The 18,878-nt window shown below is 34.0% G+C and overlaps 1 long non-coding RNA gene across 1 annotated transcript; it reads left to right on the forward strand.

The window, feature by feature from the left end:
* Window positions 1-15,047: 15,047 nt before the first annotated feature.
* On the forward strand, window positions 15,048-16,187 carry LOC140010147 (uncharacterized). Its single transcript, XR_011817405.1, has 2 exons — window positions 15,048-15,111; window positions 15,939-16,187. It is a non-coding gene; the product is annotated as an uncharacterized lncRNA (long non-coding RNA).
* The last annotated feature ends 2,691 nt before the right edge of the window (window positions 16,188-18,878 follow it).

Here is an 18,878-nt window from a genome sequence, read left to right on the forward strand (position 1 = left end):
TTCTTCAATGAAATTACATGAAATGAATCACTAAAAACCACATAGATGCACCTCTACTTTCGTGAGTGTACTTCCTATGTTTAGCACTTCTTGAACTAGTGTTAAATCTCAATTTTCATTGCAGAAACAACACCTTAGATAATCACAACTAATGGTACCAGATTAATCATGATTTAAAGAGCTAAAGTGCTAAATAACTTGCTCAAATCATAGCAATCAAATAACCAAATAATAAACACTAACAATCATAGAAAGTTCAACCAAACCCAAGGTATAAACTTTAAAGACACATAATGAACACAAAATCCAGAACTTGTATATTAACCAAACTTAGAATCAAGTACAAAAGATAAAGAGTTTGGAAGGAGTACAACCCTTGTCACATGAGCTTTCTTCCTTGGCTTCTTCATCCTCCATTTTCATCTTTGTCTGGCTAATAAACAAGAATGGATGAACTACTAGCTAAACTATCCTACACTAAGAAGAATGGCAGAGCTACATTTTTGCAGACTCCAAGCTTCTCCCGTATCTCTCTTTTTCTGCTATGGACTCCCCTCTTTTCTTGTTGCAATGAATTTGGCTATTTAATGATGAAAGGTGGTCAAGAAATGAAGCTTTACACTTTCTCCTTACAGCTGGTAATGTTTCTCACATGTCTAGCATCCCATGTGAGTTGGTGGAGGTGAAATTGAGTTTTACGCGTATAAAGCAGCCTTTTCTGACTCTGGGCTGGTACAGTGATCCGAGCTGCTACAGTGCCTCGGATCCGTATGGATCCGAGCTCGGTTCCACTAACCCAGAAACAGCCGAGGGTTCGGATGAATAGTGGATCCGAGTGTGGATCACTTGCTCTGTTTTTGGCCCAACTTCAACCGATCTTTTCTTGATGTTAGAGGCTGAACCAGCTCATGTCTAAAACACGAAAGTTGTAGCCTTTTGAGTTATCTTTCCAATGCATCAAGAATCACCTCATTTGGATCTGTGTAGGCTGAGATATGACTGAAATACCCTTGCCTGCTCCATGCCTTGTTCCAGTTTCGACCAATAGCAATTGACTCTGTACTTCGGCTTTTTTGACCTGGAAAACCTTCAAACTGGATTCAGATGTCTTCACCAAAGTTGTAGATCTATCTCTTATCTTCAAATGGGTTCAAGAATCATCCCAATCCGATCATTGTAACTCAAGTTATAGCCGAAATACGAAAATGTGTCAAAACTGTCAAAATACACAAAATCCAAGTAAAAAGTGATAAAAACCTCATTTAATTGAACAAAAGCATTTTATACCAATTATAGCCAAAATGATTCATATTCTTCCAATAATATAACCAAAGTGACTAAAAATAATATAAAATGTCATACAATTATTACGTAAATTAGTCACTTATCAAACTCCCCCACACTTAAATCATTGCTTGTCCTCAAGCAATTCACACATAATCAAATGCAATGATTCAAGAGGTGAAACAATATATGCACTTTGTCCAATTTAATTCCTCAAGACTTGGAAAATAATCATTATACAATTATTCAATTTACACTAAATACTCATAATATCAAGTAAAGAAAAGATAATTATACCCTAAATTCAACAAGTTAAACTTAATCTCTTACCCTAACTTAATTTTTCAAATAAGCAAATCACATAGTCAATTTATAGCCTTCCTCCTCCTTATAATCATCTTTTTCTCAAAATTCTATAACTAAGAGGGATTTATTCACACAAATTTTACTTAATTAGTGAGAATGTCTTTTTACGCGAAAATCGACACTTTTAGGTGAAGATCCCCGGTTACTCAACATTTCACTTATTCAAGTTGCTAATGCATACTCTTAATTCAAGTACCTTTTTATGCGAATGTCGACATTTGTAGATGCCAACGCCTGATTACTCGGTACGAGAATCATTGGAGTAGAACAATTTTTACTTTCTTTTCTTTTCTCTTTTTTTTTCTTTTTTTTTCTACTTTTTTTTTTCTTTTTCAGAAATAAAGGACAATAAATAGATATTCCCTCTTAGAAAATATATAAGAATAATCAAAGGAGGAATATAACCTTTATCGATTATATCAATCACTTAATTGCAAAATTAAGTAAAGAGAAGAAATCTCATTAAACATGTAAAATTATAGGCATAATTTTCCTCATTTTATCAAATATACTTTCTAAAATGTAAAAATTCTAATTGCGTAATAAACATTTCCAAGTTAAATGAGGACTAAACCTTCCAAAATACATATAACATTTCAACAATTGGAAGAATTAAACACTTAAGGTTGGAACAAATTGGCCCTTTTTTAATGAAAATGCAAAAATTTGAAGAAATTTTGGGCTATAGTGAAATATTGGAAAAAATTTTAGAAAAATTTTTATAGAGTTTCTCCTTATAAATGGAAGAAAACTCCCTGCCAACAAACCTATTTTCTAGCAAATTATCCACATGGCAAGCATTTCAAACACAATTCCAACATTTCTAAGCATTTAAATCCACAAAATATCATCACCTAGCAAGTAAATGCAAGTTCAATACTTTCCTCCCCCACACTTAAACTTCACATTGTCCTCAATGTGAGAAAAGGAAAATAAATAAGGAGTAAAAGAAAATACTGCTCAATTGAACTTGCGCAATCCGAATCCATGTCCAAGTGATGAATTTCCAACCATATTTGAGAAAGAATGGAGAGTTCACTTATTGCACCCTTTGCAATTGAGATCATTTGCATGAACTCTTGCCATTGCCACCTACAAAACACACAAAAACATTAATCGAAGAACTAAAACTTACTAAAAACAAGCCAACATGAAGAAAAGTGGAGTTGAAAAGTGATCCAAGCCTTCGTTTTTAACAGGATCCGAGGTCGTTTTTGAAAGGATCCGAGGTCGGATCATTGTGAGTGAGCTCGGATCAAGAAGTTCGAATTTTTTTTCTGATTGCAGAAGTGGATCCGAGCTCGGATCCATTGAATCTGCACTTATTGCAGAATTTTTGCAATTTTCAGTTTGACCTCAATTCTTCAAAATACACCCTAGATCATTTCTATGTCAAAATAAACCATTCACGCACATGTAAAATGATCTAAACATGCATTCTAAACCTCTTTAATGCATCAAAAACCATAATTACTGAATTTGAGGTATTGAGATCTTTGATCAAACTTCGCCTTTTCACCTCATTTGGTCACTTTTTCAAAACCTACAAATGAAAAACAACAAAATTACTCAAACTTATACTTTAAACATAAAATCACTCCAAAGTAACACCAACTTAAACAAGCATTGGGTTGCCTCCCAATAAGCGCTTCTTTAAAGTCAATAACTTGACTATTTCACCTCATTTTTCAAGGAGGTTTAGTTAACGAATAATCCACCATTTTAGGCCGTGGTGGATCATTAAAAGGTGACTTTATAGCAAAAGCCACATGATCTAATGATGTGAGAAATGGAAGTGACTTACCTATCCCAAGTGGTTCATAGATATTACCTTGAATATGCACCACTTGAGAATTTACCAAAGGGAATGCCATGAGAGTATCTTGTGCAGGAATATCTTTAAAACCTGTACTTTTTATACACTCCTCAAGAGGGGTGAAAATTGAGCCATTAAAACTCACCTCTTGAGGTTCAAAGTTAGTTCCAAAGATATTATCATGTGAAATGGATATTTGCTCATTAAAACACTCTTGAGATTCATCATTTTCATCAAAATGCAACCCATTTTCACATACAACATTCCCACCATTCATGCTAGGATCATTTTGCACATTATTAGAGGAAATAACTTCACACAATGCACTCAATTGCTCATGTATTCGACCAAAGTGAGAAGCTAATTCATCTATTCTTTCCTCAATCCTATCAAAACGATCGGAAGTTGCATTTGCTAGCTTTTCTAATGCTAAATCAAATTGATTAGAAACATTTTCTACAGCTAGCTCCCAAGATGCATTAGAATCATTAGCTAATGGTTCACTTTCTAACTCCCAAGGTAGAGGTGCATTAGCTAACCTTTCTATTGCCAACTCCCAAGATGGTTTTGATTCATATTGGACACTTTCAGGTTGGTAATCATAAAAATACGGATAATCACTATATGCACATTGATTTTGCCAACCATAAGCAGGAGAATTGCTCCAATTAGCACTATATTGATCAAAACAAGGATTGTAATGCTCTAATTCATAATAATAATCCACATTTTGTGCTTGCATACATGTATTAGTAGCATGATAACCTCCACACAAGTCACAAATCACATGATAAGAATTAAAAGCATTAGCATTCCTCCCTTGCTCAATTTCATGCATAATTGCGTCCATTTGAACTTGTAACATCATAACATCAAATTTAGCCTTTAAACACCTTAAACCATCTTCAAAAGACATACATTCAGTAAATTCTTGGTTACCTCTGTTGAAGGAGCTTTGCACTTGATAACCATCCATTGCCAATCTTCCACTTCTCAAGCATTGTCCTTCAAATTGACCTACCCTTCTCATTACCTAAAATTGCTTTTAAACAACTGAAGAGCAAAATTAGTAAGAAGAATAGGTGATAAAACACATACACATATAAAACACAGAAAATAACATTCACAGTATAACTAATAATATGTCTAAACTAATAAAGTTACTCTTCACACCGATATTGCCAAATCTTCCCCGGCAGCGGCGCCAAAAACTTGACGGGTATTTTACATACGTGCAAGCTAAAAAATACCGAATTACACCCGTTCACTGCAAGTATACAGATCAACTAGTAGTTTAGGGTATATATCGGGTCGATCCCACAGGGAAGAGTGAACAATTACCGGTATTACTAAAGCTTCTCTATTATTTAGACTATCAATGAAGTATAACAAATTTAACCTACTGAAATTATACAAAATAACAAATAAAAGCTCCTTAGGTTGTGGTATCCCTAACTACTCATGCAAGTGCTATATTTGGATCATTGAGTACTACATCTAAGCTAGTTATAGTGTAATTTCCTTAAACATGTGAAACCTACTTTCGTAGTGAATCAACTATACTCATAACTAATCCATACCTATTTTCATGGTTATGAAATTAGTTACAAGTTCATTTCTTCAATGAAATTACATGAAATGAATCACTAAAAATCACATAGATGCACCTCTACTTTCGTGAGTGTACTTCCTATGTTTAGCACTTCTTGAACTAGTGTTAAATCTCAATTTTCATTGCAGAAACAACACCTTAGATAATCACAACTAATGGTACCAGATTAATCATGATTTAAAGAGCTAAAGTGCTAAATAACTTGCTCAAATCATAGCAATCAAATAACCAAATAATAAACACTAACAATCATAGAAAGTTCAACCAAACCCAAGGTATAAACTTTAAAGACACATAATGAACACAAAATCCAGAACTTGTATATTAACCAAACTTAGAATCAAGTACAAAAGATAAAGAGTTTGGAAAGAGTACAACCCTTGTCACATGAGCTTTCTTCCTTGGCTTCTTCATCCTCCATTTTCATCTTTGTCTGGCTAATAAACAAGAATGGATGAACTACTAGCTAAACTATCCTACACTAAGAAGAATGGCAGAGCTACATTTTTGCAGACTCCAAGCTTCTCCCGTATCTCTCTTTTTCTGCTATGGACTCCCCTCTTTTCTTGTTGCAATGAATTTGGCTATTTAATGATGAAAGGTGGTCAAGAAATGAAGCTTTACACTTTCTCCTTACAGCTGGTAATGTTTCTCACATGTCTAGCATCCCATGTGAGTTGGTGGAGGTGAAATTGAGTTTTACGCGTATAAAGTAGCCTTTTCTGACTCTGGGCTGGTACAGTGATCCGAGCTGCTACAGTGCCTCGGATCCGTATGGATCCGAGCTCGGTTCCACTAACCCAGAAACAGCCGAGGGTTCGGATGAATAGTGGATCCGAGTGTGGATCACTTGCTCTGTTTTTGGCCCAACTTCAACCGATCTTTTCTTGATGTTAGAGGCTGAACCAGCTCATGTCTAAAACACGAAAGTTGTAGCCTTTTGAGTTATATTTCCAATGCATCAAGAATCACCTCATTTGGATCTGTGTAGGCTGAGATATGACTGAAATACCCTTGCCTGCTCCATGCCTTGTTCCAGTTTCGACCAATAGCAATTGACTCTGTACTTCGGCTTTTTTGACCTGGAAAACCTTCAAACTGGATTCAGATGTCTTCACCAAAGTTGTAGATCTATCTCTTATCTTCAAATGGGTTCAAGAATCATCCCAATCCGATCATTGTAACTCAAGTTATAGCCGAAATACGAAAATGTGTCAAAACTGTCAAAATACACAAAATCCAAGTAAAAAGTGATAAAAACCTCATTTAATTGAACAAAAGCATTTTATACCAATTATAGCCAAAATGATTCATATTCTTCCAATAATATAACCAAAGTGACTAAAAATAATATAAAATGTCATACAATTATTACGTAAATTAGTCACTTATCGGTAGGTTTGGAGCAGAGAAAGTCAGAAATTTAAGGGAATTATCAGGCTAGAAGTTTAAGGGAATTATCACAGTCAGAAATTCGAGATATGCTGATGGGAAAGGCTAGGATTGAAATGCACAAGAAGTTGCAGGAATGGAATATGGCTGCTGTACAGAAGTCTTTAGGTAAAGAAGCAAGGGAAAAGCCAACTTCAATAATGCTCTGACAGAATCTGTTGGAAGTCAATTTCTTGATGACAACTTTCTTAGACAAAACTGCCACCATTAGTACCCCTAAGCCAGGTGCACTAGGGAGCTTGCCTTCTGCTTCAACCAATGGCTCAAACACAGAAGCTACTGATCTGGAGTGGCTGATCCGGAGTTTGACAAACACAGAGTGGAAGAATCATTTACTGAAAACCGAGTTTGGGATGCATATGACAACGAGAATGGTATGCCTCGCTTTTATGCTATCATTCATGAAGTCTTGTCTAAGAAGCCCTTTAAAGATAGGATTAGCTGGTTGAACTCCAAAAGCAACGGCGAATTTGGTCCATTAAACTGGGTAGGTTGTGGCTTTGCTAAAAAAATTTTTCTTTTAGTCCTCTAGGTGATGAAATGGGTGTTTGTTTCGGGAAGAAACTTTCAATGATCTTCTCTTCATAAACTAGCAGTGAATCACGCACTACGCACGACTCTTCATGATCACAAGTTCTATGCAATTTGTTTTTTAAGAAAACTGAATTTCCTTAATCCAATTCAATGGAGTCATATCTCTGCAAATTGCAGAATTTATACAAGTTTTAATGCAAATTATACAACTATTCAAAACATGGATGGCTTCGACTTAATGTCTTTCAATTGGCTCAATAATTTACTCTACTAAGCAATGTAGCCAAATACAAGTTAGATTATTTCTATTAGTGCATAAAAACATGTAAATAAATACTATTTTGTTGAAACTTGGGAATCATTAGAATTGTGAATAACACGCATTAAAAAAATAAATACATGCATTCTTTCAAGTAATACGAATAAAATAGTTCAAAGACGCATTAAAAAATTGTTGACAAAAAAATTAAACCAGCTGATTTGTTATTTGGTAACTAGATTAGAATTTGCATTAAAATTGATTTAGAAAATATAGTTGAGTTGTGTTTAGATAGGGATGACAACGTGGGCGGGCACCCGCAGGGGATCATTGGGGCGGGGGGTGGGACGGGGGGGAGGGGGAATTTTTTTCCCCGTTTAGAAACAGGGAGGGCCCCCGCCCTGCCACCCGTTTGAAAAAAAATATATATATATATATGATTATGTACATAATTATATATAATGATATTATCAATTATACTATTAATTATACATGTCTATTAATAAAAATTTATTAATACATTTATGTTAAATTCCTAACTACACCTAATACAATAACAATTTTTCTAAAAAAAACACAATAATAATTTAGTGATTGTATTTGTATCAAAAGTGAAAACTTGATTATTTTAGTTATATTTGTTTTATCATATTAGATTGTATTCAAATAACCTTTGTTTAATTATTTTTATGAGTTTCAATTGTGAAATTACAATGAATAATAATTTGGTGATGTGTTGATATTTTAGTACTTGATTATTTGCTCAAATTTAATTATAATAAAATTTTTTTAACCCCACGGGTGCCCCCTCGGGGGCAAGCGGGGCGGGGGTTGGGGGAGGTGTCCCCCGGCCCATTGCCATGCTTATGTTTAGATATTAGTATTGGAATAGGTGTTATGCTTTTATGTGTCTATTTAAAGACTTGAGTTCAACTTTTGTTATTGAGAGAGTTGTGATATTTGAGTTACAAAATTATTTCCTCTTCAGCATAATACTTTGCCTTCCTCAATCCGTAAGAGTGATTAGACAATTGAGAGCATGAAACTTTGGGTTTACCAGGCAAAAAGTATTATACAACTCGTCAAAGTTGTGCTGAAAAGGAGTTCAAGAGAGGATTATCTTTCATTTTGTCTTGACTCCTGTCACAACCTTCCACACAAGACTCTGTTGATTGCGAGGTGGGTGCCCTTCGTCAAGAACCACAAGACTAGGCAGTTGGAGAAGGATTTCCCTAAGGTCGTATTGGGATTGAAATTTTCTGAAGTTTTTGTAAAAAATATACCTTAACGATTTGATATATGTGAAATAAAAAAGTGATTAAAAAATATGTTCACGAAAAATATAAAGATTTTTTGATGAAAAATTCCTTTCCAAACAAGGCCGTGTTATTAAGTCTTTCATCACTTCCTTTTTCCTTCCGTCCACTAGCAATCTGCCCAATTAACTGATTGCAAGAGCACTTTTATCCTTTGTCCAAGAGTACAGCTTTGTCATTCGACTTCCAACTCTCCGAAGAAATTCTGCATCAGTTTTGAGTTCGTTTCCTGACAAGTCCTTGCTATGAAAGTTATGAAAAGGAATTCTATATCCCCATTTTCGGAACTCATTTTTCCAAATAAGCAGCATGCTTGTAGGAGCTATAATCAAGAGCCAGCACATTGGATATATTTTTAACAATGATAAAATGAGAACAATTGTCAGGCAAGTCTTCCCTGTGCCAGGGGCATGTGATATTATGGCTCCTCTTCCATCATCAGACAGTTCAGTTTTCAGTTTCTCAATACAATACAAATTTCTCCTACTATGCTTTTCCACAAGAAGACAAATCCATTTAGTTGATGACTATACATTGACGTTCTAATATCATCGAGAATAAGATCCAATACAGAACCTTCAGCATCAATGGAGGTGTAGTAGTTTCCAGAGGCTAACTCACCAAAATGAAGCTCATGAATACCATTGCAAAGGTTATTAGAAGAGATCATGAGGTTGTTTTGTCATCTCATTTGAAAAGTTTGGTATAGGACAACCAGAGACTTAACTATGCAGGATGCACATATTGCTTTGTTACAAAGCTAGAAAAATTTTCAAGCCCCTTTCGACAGTAAATTGGGCATAGTGATTGTAAATCACGTCTTTTGCACGATTCGTACCAGTGAATTTTTCACAAGTTTCGGGTTTTGGAGACTTTGAATGGGAATAGGATGATGGACAGTGTGAGTTTGACACTCACGGACGCCAATCAAGACATTTTCATTAATTTAACAAATTTAGTTCCTTGATTATACTTAATTGTTCAAAAACCCAAAATATTTTTCTCCTCCACTAGATTCTACCGATCAACCCCTTTTTGTTGCCTGACTGCCGATATCTTATTTCTCCTTTTCCCTAATGTAATCCATCTGGTCGCTCGACGTTGGCAGTGAAAACCAATCTTTAGTTATTATTACGAGAAAAATATTCACATCCAATAAGCAATCGAATCAACTTACAAGAAAGCCAACCCAACTCCATTGACAATAAATTATAATAGATGACCAATGAGCTTTAGCAACCATTTTACTCATGTTCATGATTTAGCTTTATAAAAATCTAAATCTCAAGCCATCCACCACCAGCAAAGCATAATCCATCATCCCTTTAATCATCATTGTAGTTGCATAAACTTCTATATACAGTACATGTCTAAATAATTGAATAATTTTTCCAGAAGACAGAAAAAAAAAATGGGGAGATACAAGTTAACCATTCAAGAGTGTAGCTCTGGTTATGAGGGACATAATCACCTAGAGAAGATAATTGATTTGGGATTTGAGGGCAAATTAAGGATAGCTAGAAGAGGAGGAAAGGAAGGTGATGACCAAATGGTTGAGATAGAGATGTGGATAAAGAGGATTAAGGAGAATGGAATTGGAGCAAAGCAATGATGGATAAGGCAAAGAATTATAAAGTTGGGAAGATGCAAAATGTAAAAGAGAAGGACAAAGTAAAGAGAATGTGAAATAAGATGATTGTACTGTTCCTGAACAAGCAAGTAGTCTATGCACCCAAATTGAAATGAGTGGCTAGAAATTGTCCGTAGCTTTGAGAGAAGTTACCCCATTTTCCGGAGACTTTTTGGATTTCATTTTTCTTCCTGTACAATGTCTACTTGAAAGCAGCAGAGAAAGAGTGTTAAGGTGGCTTTGTCCCACATCGCCTTTCGTGTGAGGGAGACTTTCCCTTAGTTGCCTATAAATATAGTAGGTCTGTGATGGGGTTAAGTGCACTAAAACCAAGAGAGTATTAGTGGATTATTTGGGTCTTTGGGTCATTATACCTTTTGTTTAGTTAAATATTTTTTAGGCTCTCTTGTGTTTTTTAGTATTAGGTGTTTTAATCCTAAGAACACTTTCCTAAGACATTTTTTGTACTCTCTCCTTCATAGTAAAATATTGCTCTTCCTCCACCCGTGGACGTAGGTCAATTTGACCGAACCACGTAAATTCCTGTGTTCCTATTTTACTTATTTTTGCTTTGTTATTTGTTTTTTGGGGTTGCCAAAAATCCTTTCGTCAATTTCCTGAGGCTAGACCTAACAAACTGGTATCAGAGCTTCTTCGGAGAATTTGAATTTTGTGACAACAATGACAATAACAAAGACTGTAGTCGAAAAATTCGACAGGAATGTTAATTTCGAGATGTGGCAGCTCAAGATGGAGGCCATTTTGGTTCAAGACGGAGTTGATCTAGTGATACACGGAATTGAGAAAAAGCCAGAGGGTGTGACAGATGCAAACTTTTACTGAGATGGATAAGAAGGCAAGATCCAGTATTATTTTAAATCTCTCTGACAAGGTTTTACGAGAGGTAGCCACTAAGCACTACAAGAAATTTGGTCATTAGTAACAACATTTCTTAGTGACGAAAAAAAATCGTCACAGAATGGGGTCCTTTAACCACAATACAGCAAGTTGTCACAATTGAGTCAAGGGAGCCAATACATCAGTGACAACCTTGCATTGTCGTCACAATTCGATTCCCGCCAGGAGTCATGGAGAGAACGAGAACTGCAATAGTGACGACTTTTTAAAAGTTGTCAGTATTAATAGCACTTTCTCTGACAGCTTTGCAATTGTTGTCACTGATAACACTGTATAGCCGTCAGTGACAACCTAGTCTTGTCACTGTTTGGTTTAAAATATTTATTGTTTTTTGCAACTATTACTCCTAATTTTTTGTCATCATTATGTGTTCTCTAATGATTTTTAACTGTTATATACTTATGAGCCTCCTTATTAGTTTAATTTTCTTGTATATGTAATAACTTCATTAGAATAAAAATAATTAAAAAATAAAAAATTCATTAGTGTAAATAAACTTGTGACTACTTAACTGAGAATGATTATTAGTTAATTTGATATGAATATAAATAAGAGTTTTCAAATTGAACTAGTTATCGAAGTGGATAAATCCTAAACTCCATAGTTAATTAACTAATACACTTTATGTAATAGTTTAATTGTGCATTTTTTTCTTATTTGAAGATAATGGATTAATAGTGAAGTTTTGTATTGGATGTTAATTGAATGTGTGCTATTTAAAATGTGCTTTGTTAATTGAATATGCTCTATTTAAAATCTAATAAAAATTAATGGCAACCTAGGTTTGTTTTGCAAATTAGTAGTACAATAACTTCAAACAAAATTAACCGGTAACATACATGGCTTATCAGTATAAAATAACTAAAGAGTTCATTTGAAATAACTGACTTTAAAAAACACTATATACAAACCAATAGACACAAATATATGGAAATTCCTAAAAATTAGGGGGTGAACCATCTTTTAGTTTATGTCGGTCATATAAGTCATATGTTATTTAAAGTAGAATTTTCCATAACTAAAGACCTATGGTACTACTAGACTAAATTAAAAGTAAGATATAGTAATTTAGTTTTGCAATTTTCAGGAAGTGATATAAAGTTTTAACACCTGTGTGAATTATTTGAAGTTATTCAACAAAAAAATATTTAAAGTTATTACCAAAAAAATTGAACTATTTGATGTTGAACAAAAGTACATTTACCACTTGTATTAATTTAACAAAAACTTGACTCACATTATGAATTTTTTTGACAAAAATGTTAAAAGGTAGCAATTAATAATGTATTAGTAAAATTATACTTCAACTAAAAAACTTGATTGAAATTTTGGGGAACTCAGTGAACCGATATTTCACTGAAACTAAAAAAACAAAGTATGTGAAAAATATGTGGTGTGGGCCAAATTTGGAAAGCAAACATTTTGTAACTCAATAGAAAAGCTCTCCGCTTTACTCTCCATTGGTCTCCCACTCTCTCACTTTACTCCATCGACAGAAACTATTAACAAAAAACAATTCTCCTCCTTCTCTCCATAGATTGATCATATCTTTGTGATGTTGAACAGAAGAAGTACTCCACCAATTCTTTGCAACAAAAGGTATCTCATGTCTCTCCTTCTTCTCCCCGATTTTTCCCCAATTTTTTTTGCCCTAATTATTTTTTTGCCAAAAATTTGTGCCCAATTTTTATGGATATTGTTTGAGTTATGGGCGAAATCATCTCCACTAGAATTATTTTAGTTGTGAATACCATTACTTCATTTTTTTTATTGTGCAAGATAAAGGGTTTCAGTAGGGTTGGTGGTGGAAACGGGTTTGAGGTTGAGTTTGGGGACGAAGGTGAAGGTTTTAATTAGCTATAGTGGTAGGAGTGGAAAAGATTTAAGAGGTAATTATGATGTAGATATGGCTGTGAGTGGCTGCAAGTGAGAAAAATAGTGGGCTAAGTGGTGCTGGGTGGAGAGGGAATTGGGAAATGGCAAGGTTTAGTGAAATTTTTTCTGATGTAAAAAATTCCCCTCTTTTCTTTTTTTTTTTTTTCCTGTTGAAATTTGGTAAATTGTCATGGGAATTTCAAGAGAAAATCTCATGTCCATTCTCTACACCATCACCGACCTTATGTCCATTATGTACTCCATCCAATAGAGATCAAGTCTTGGTACATGAATGAAATAATTTATTATTTTTTATGTTTTTTAATAGCAGGCTTTTCAGTTTTGGAAGTGATGTTCTGATTTCTTCAAATTGCAAGAGAAAAGTTATATTGCCTTTTTTTTAAAGTTAGGTAAGTTACATTTGAACTCCCAATGTGCAACTAATGAAGTCAATAAAAGATTCATGGCTGACTGTAATGATGATTCTAGAGACTTGCTTATGAACAACTTTTAGTTGCTGAAGTGGAGCATAATTCAAATATAATACAAAAGCTGCATGGGGAATTTGTATATATTGCACATCTTTTGCATTGGGAGGCGTAATTTTCTCAAGTTTATGGTTAGTTAAGGAATATGGACTTGATAACATAGAGATAGCTGGATTTATATTATGGTATAGTCATGAAAATTGGAATTTGGGATCTGCAGTGTGATATGTAAAATGAAGAATGGATGTAAAACGGTCATACACAACTATCAAATTATTTACAAAAGTTAACAATTAAAAGTGTCATACTATCTTATTCTAGTTACACTATAAAAAGTTTCATGACAAGTGTAAAAATATCACACTTAATGGGTGTCATTTTAGTTTAACTCATGTCAGTGGTTAACACCTCTTTCTTGACATTTGCAAGTGTCATAATTCATAAAAATAATGATGCTTCTAATTGCCAATAGAGTTACTAATTGGGACGTTTGAAAGTGTCATTATTACATATCTTAATGTTAGAACGGATCACACTTTCACACTTTCATTAGATCACTAGAGTAGAAACATCATCAAATGGACGTGTAAGGATACTTTGAGCTGTCATAACAGCATATGTTTCTAGTAGTGATTGATATCAGAAAAAAAGGTGCCCAATATGTTCCCACTTCCGTACCTTCTTGCCTCCTTTTAGCTTCTTTGTGGGTCTGGTTAGATGTTCATTATCTGGCTATAAAGCCAAATACTTGCCTTTCATTTTTAAACTTGGACCTAGATTATTTCACACAATAGGGTACATGCAGCATGGGTTTCATTCTCTATGATTTTTGTTACATTCACACATGTTATCATATCCAGTTGCTTGTTTAATGAAGGTTTCTAGTGGGTAGCAGTGCATCATAAAGTAATGAAATTGATTGGAAATTTATCCAAGTTCTACCTTGGGTTATCTTATCTGGAGTGTTTACCAATTTTCACTATGTGATTAATCTGGAATACACTTTTGAAGTTTTCAATCAGTTGTTTTTACTTTTGATTCTGTTGATATTACTTTTAATTGCCTTATATAGCTAACTATGTTACAAGCAGGTGTTTTAAGTTTTTTTTTGAGGAAATCATGATATTCAAGATTATGGTATAAGCTGGAGGCAGCATTTTCCTTGCCAAAGGTATAAATCAAGCTTGATTTTCATTGTCCAAATTCTAGAGTTTATATTGAATAATTAGTTCTTTCCTACCATTTTTTTCATATTTGGTGATGGACTACCTGAATGAATATGTAAGTTTTGACGATTATGTAGTGTTCTTGGAATATGTAGTTGTAACGTTATTAGGTACAAGTATAGATTAGTATCAAAATTAAAAGAAGAAAACATATGTTTTATATGCAAACATTTTCTTATAAGAACTACAGCTACCATTTTATTCATTGTCTTCGAGCTTATAATGCATAGTATCATTTCGTAGGGACATCATTGGTTTGTTATTGTTTTGCAGCTTATTATGCTGATGCTATTGGTCCTTCCTATGGAATTTCCAATTATTGTGATGTTTTTTGGGTAAGTATATACTCCTTTCTATCTATGTTAGACTTGTTTCAAATGGTTGGGTCTTGTCAACAAAGTTTCTGTAAAAGTGACAATTTTCACTTTGTTTCTAGGAGGCATTTGCATATAAACAAGCTACAAGTGGTCTCTAAGCTAACTAGTAGAAAAGAAATTTCATAATCTGGTATTTCATCACATCTTATGCAAACTTTTCTTTATAAATACTTACTTTTATGCTATTTAAGCTACTAGCATGTGATATTTGCTATTAGAACTTTTGAAAATTGAAAGTAGGTTGGTTAGTGAATGTATTGGTTCGCCTCATAGTTAGAAGCTTCGATTTATAGTGGAGCATCTTTTCCATTTTTAACAAAGTTTCACTAAAATATTAGATGCATCAAATATTTTATTATTAAAATCATTAAAATATTACCAATGGGCGCTAAGAATCTCTATATATGTCGAATTTTATTTGTCATTGAAATTTGGTCTAGCGATAAACAATATGCATTTTCAATACTTGAAGTTGAAGTTGCTATACATAATCTATAGAATGAACCATACAAATGGAGCCTATGAAGCCATAGAAGGATCACTGTATGGTTAGCATAAGCATATTAACTGTTTCTTGAGGTCTTAATAACGTAGTGAAAGTAAAAGAAGTGTTTCTTGAGCTCTAATGTTCCAAGTGCTTATCTCTTACTTTGCTCTTATTTAGTCATCATCTAGATTATACTTAAAAGGAATGATTTAGCTTATTTTCTTGCAAATTCTTTAGTTATCTTTATTGTCTCAAGTTTTTCTTATGACCTACTAATAATTGCAGTACTTCACTGCAGATATGTTGCTCATTTTAGCTTTTTCGAAGATCAGCAGCAAGAGTTGCTAATTGACTCAAGGACGATAAAGAAAATCTTATATTTAGGAAATGTCATGACAACACTTTTTTTTTTTGAGACTTGGATTTGTTTTGTAAAGCTACCTCGACTTATATGTGAAATTTAGGCCAAATACCACTTATCAAACTATTTGTAGGGTGTTGTTGAACTTCATTATGATATTTGAATGCTTGATATGATATTTTGGTATATCGTAATGTAATGGATGCGTTCATTTGCTAATTCTCAAGCATTGTCATTTTTTTTTCATTTATAGATATAATTGTACTAGAAAAATCTTCAAATTTCATGGTGATAAAGTGTTATCACTGAATCAGAATTTTCCATTAATAACAACTTGTTGTCATAGAATTAAAAAATGTTTAGTGACAACAAAAGTTGTCAGTAATTAGTCTATACCAATGACAATTATGGATCACTTTTAGTGACGACATTGCTTTGTACATCATTGACAATATACTATGTCATCACTAAAATTATAACAATTACTGACGACACCAGTTGTCACAAAATAGTCCCATTCACTGACGACTTTTATTGTTGTTACTATGTACTTTTATCGACGGGCCTTCAGTGACGACTCTGTGACAACTAGAAAGTTGTCAATAAAAGTTATCAGTGATGACTTTTTATTTTTTTGTGACAAAAATGGCTTGTCACTGAAGACCAATTTTCTTGTAGGGGAGACTTCGGCAAAGGTCATGTGGGACAAGGTTAAGGCCTTGTATATGAAGAATACAGTTGAGAATCGATTTTATTTAAAACAAAGTCTATATATACTTCGCATGACTGAAAGGACATTTATACTTTCACATCTTGATAAATTTGATTCCATTATTATGGATTTAGAGAATATAGATTTAAAAATTGATGATGAGGATCAGACCCTGTTACTTTTGTGTTCTCTTCCCCAATCTTTTAAACATTTTCACGATACTATGATTTATGGAAAAGAAACAATTTCGTATCGAAAAATTAAATCTACATTAAAATCTAAGGAGCAGATAGACAGGGATATTACTGGGAAATTTAGTGGAGGGCAGGCAGAAGGTCTGGTTGTTAGGGGCAGAACTGAGAGAAGAAAATTTGATAGTAGTAGATCTAAATCCAGACATAGAAATGTGGAGTGCAATTAGTGTCATAAAATGGGGCACATTAAGGCAGATTATTTCAAATTAAAAAATAGATTGAAATAAAAGGGGAAACATGATGAAGAAAATATTGAAACTGCTGAAACTGGTGTTGCAACTGATGAGAATGAAGGAAATATTTTCTTTGTGACTGACGACAGGACAACCAGAGATCATGAGATTGTTTTGTCATCCCATTTGAAAAGTTTGGTATAGGACAACCAGAGACTTAACTATGCAGGATGCACATATTGCTTTGTTACAAAGCTAGAAAAATTTTCAGGCCCTTTTCGACAGCAAATTGGGCATAGTGATTGTAAATCACGTCTTTTGCACTCACAGACGCCAATCAAGACAGTTTCATTAATTTAACAAATTTAGTTCCTTGATTATACTTAATTGTTCAAAAACCCAAAATATTTTTCTCCTCCACTAGATTCTACCGATCAACCCCTTTTTGTTGCCTGTCTGCCGATATCTTATTTCTCCTTTTCCCTGATGTAATCCATCCGGTCGCTCGACGTTGGCAGTGAAAACCAATCTTTAGTTATTATTACGAGAAAAATATTCACATCCAATAAGCAATCGAATCAACTTACAAGAAAGCCAACCCAACTCCATTGACAATAAATTATAATAGATGACCAATGAGCTTTAGCAACCATTTTACTCATGTTCATGATTTAGCTTTATAAAAATCTAAATCTCAAGCCATCCACCACCAGCAAAGCATAATCCATCATCCCTTTAATCATCATTGTAGTTGCATAAACTTCTATATACAGTACATGTCTAAATAATTGAATAATTTTTTCAGAAGACAGAAAAAAATAGAAAATGGGGAGATACAAGTTAACCATTCAAGAGTGTAGCTCTGGTTATGAGGGACATAATCGCCTAGAGAAGATAATTGATTTGGGATTTGGGGGCAAATTAAGGATAGCTAGAAGAGGAGGAAAGGAAGGTGATGACCAAATGGTTGAGATAGAGAAGTGGATAAAGAGGATTAAGGAGAATGGAATTGGAGCAAAGCATAGATGGATAAGGCTAAGAATTATAGAGTTGGGAAGATGCAAAACGTAAAAGAGGAGGACAAAGAAAAGAGAACGTGAAATAAGATGATTGTACTGTTCCCGAACAGGCAAGTAGTCTATGCACCCAAATTGAAATGAGTGGCTAGAAATTGTCCGTAGCTTTGAGAGAAGTTACCCCATTTTCCGGAGACTTTTTGGATTTCATTTTTCTTCTTGGACAATGTCTACTTGAAAGCAGCAGAGAAAGAGATTCCACATAGTATTGATAGGGTGAGTGTTCACCAAGATGGGAATATAATTGTGCAACTGGATTGGTCCTACTGTAGTCTTATGTTACTTTATTAATATAGGACAGTAATTAGAGGGGGAAAATCATGAATGATTGCTATTTTAATGGTGATATGGAAGTTATGAATAAAAATAGTTGTGATTTTACAAAATTCAGAATGGGTAGTTGATGCCGAAATTCTTATGGATAGGTTTGGAGCAGAGAAAGTCATTATTTCTGATAACTAGCCTGAAAGTTTAAGGTAATTATCACGGTCAGAAATTCGAGATGTGTTGATGGGAAAGGCAAGAATGGAAATCCACAAGAAGTTTAAGGAATGGAATATGGCTGCTGTATAGAAGTCTTCAGTTAATGAAAGTAGCCAACTTCATTAATGCTACGAAAGAATCTGTTGGAAGTGGCAAGAAGGAGGCTAGAAACATGAAAG

The sequence above is a fragment of the Coffea arabica genome, chromosome 7c (assembly GCF_036785885.1).
Source record: "Coffea arabica cultivar ET-39 chromosome 7c, Coffea Arabica ET-39 HiFi, whole genome shotgun sequence".
NCBI lineage: Eukaryota > Viridiplantae > Streptophyta > Magnoliopsida > Gentianales > Rubiaceae > Coffea > Coffea arabica.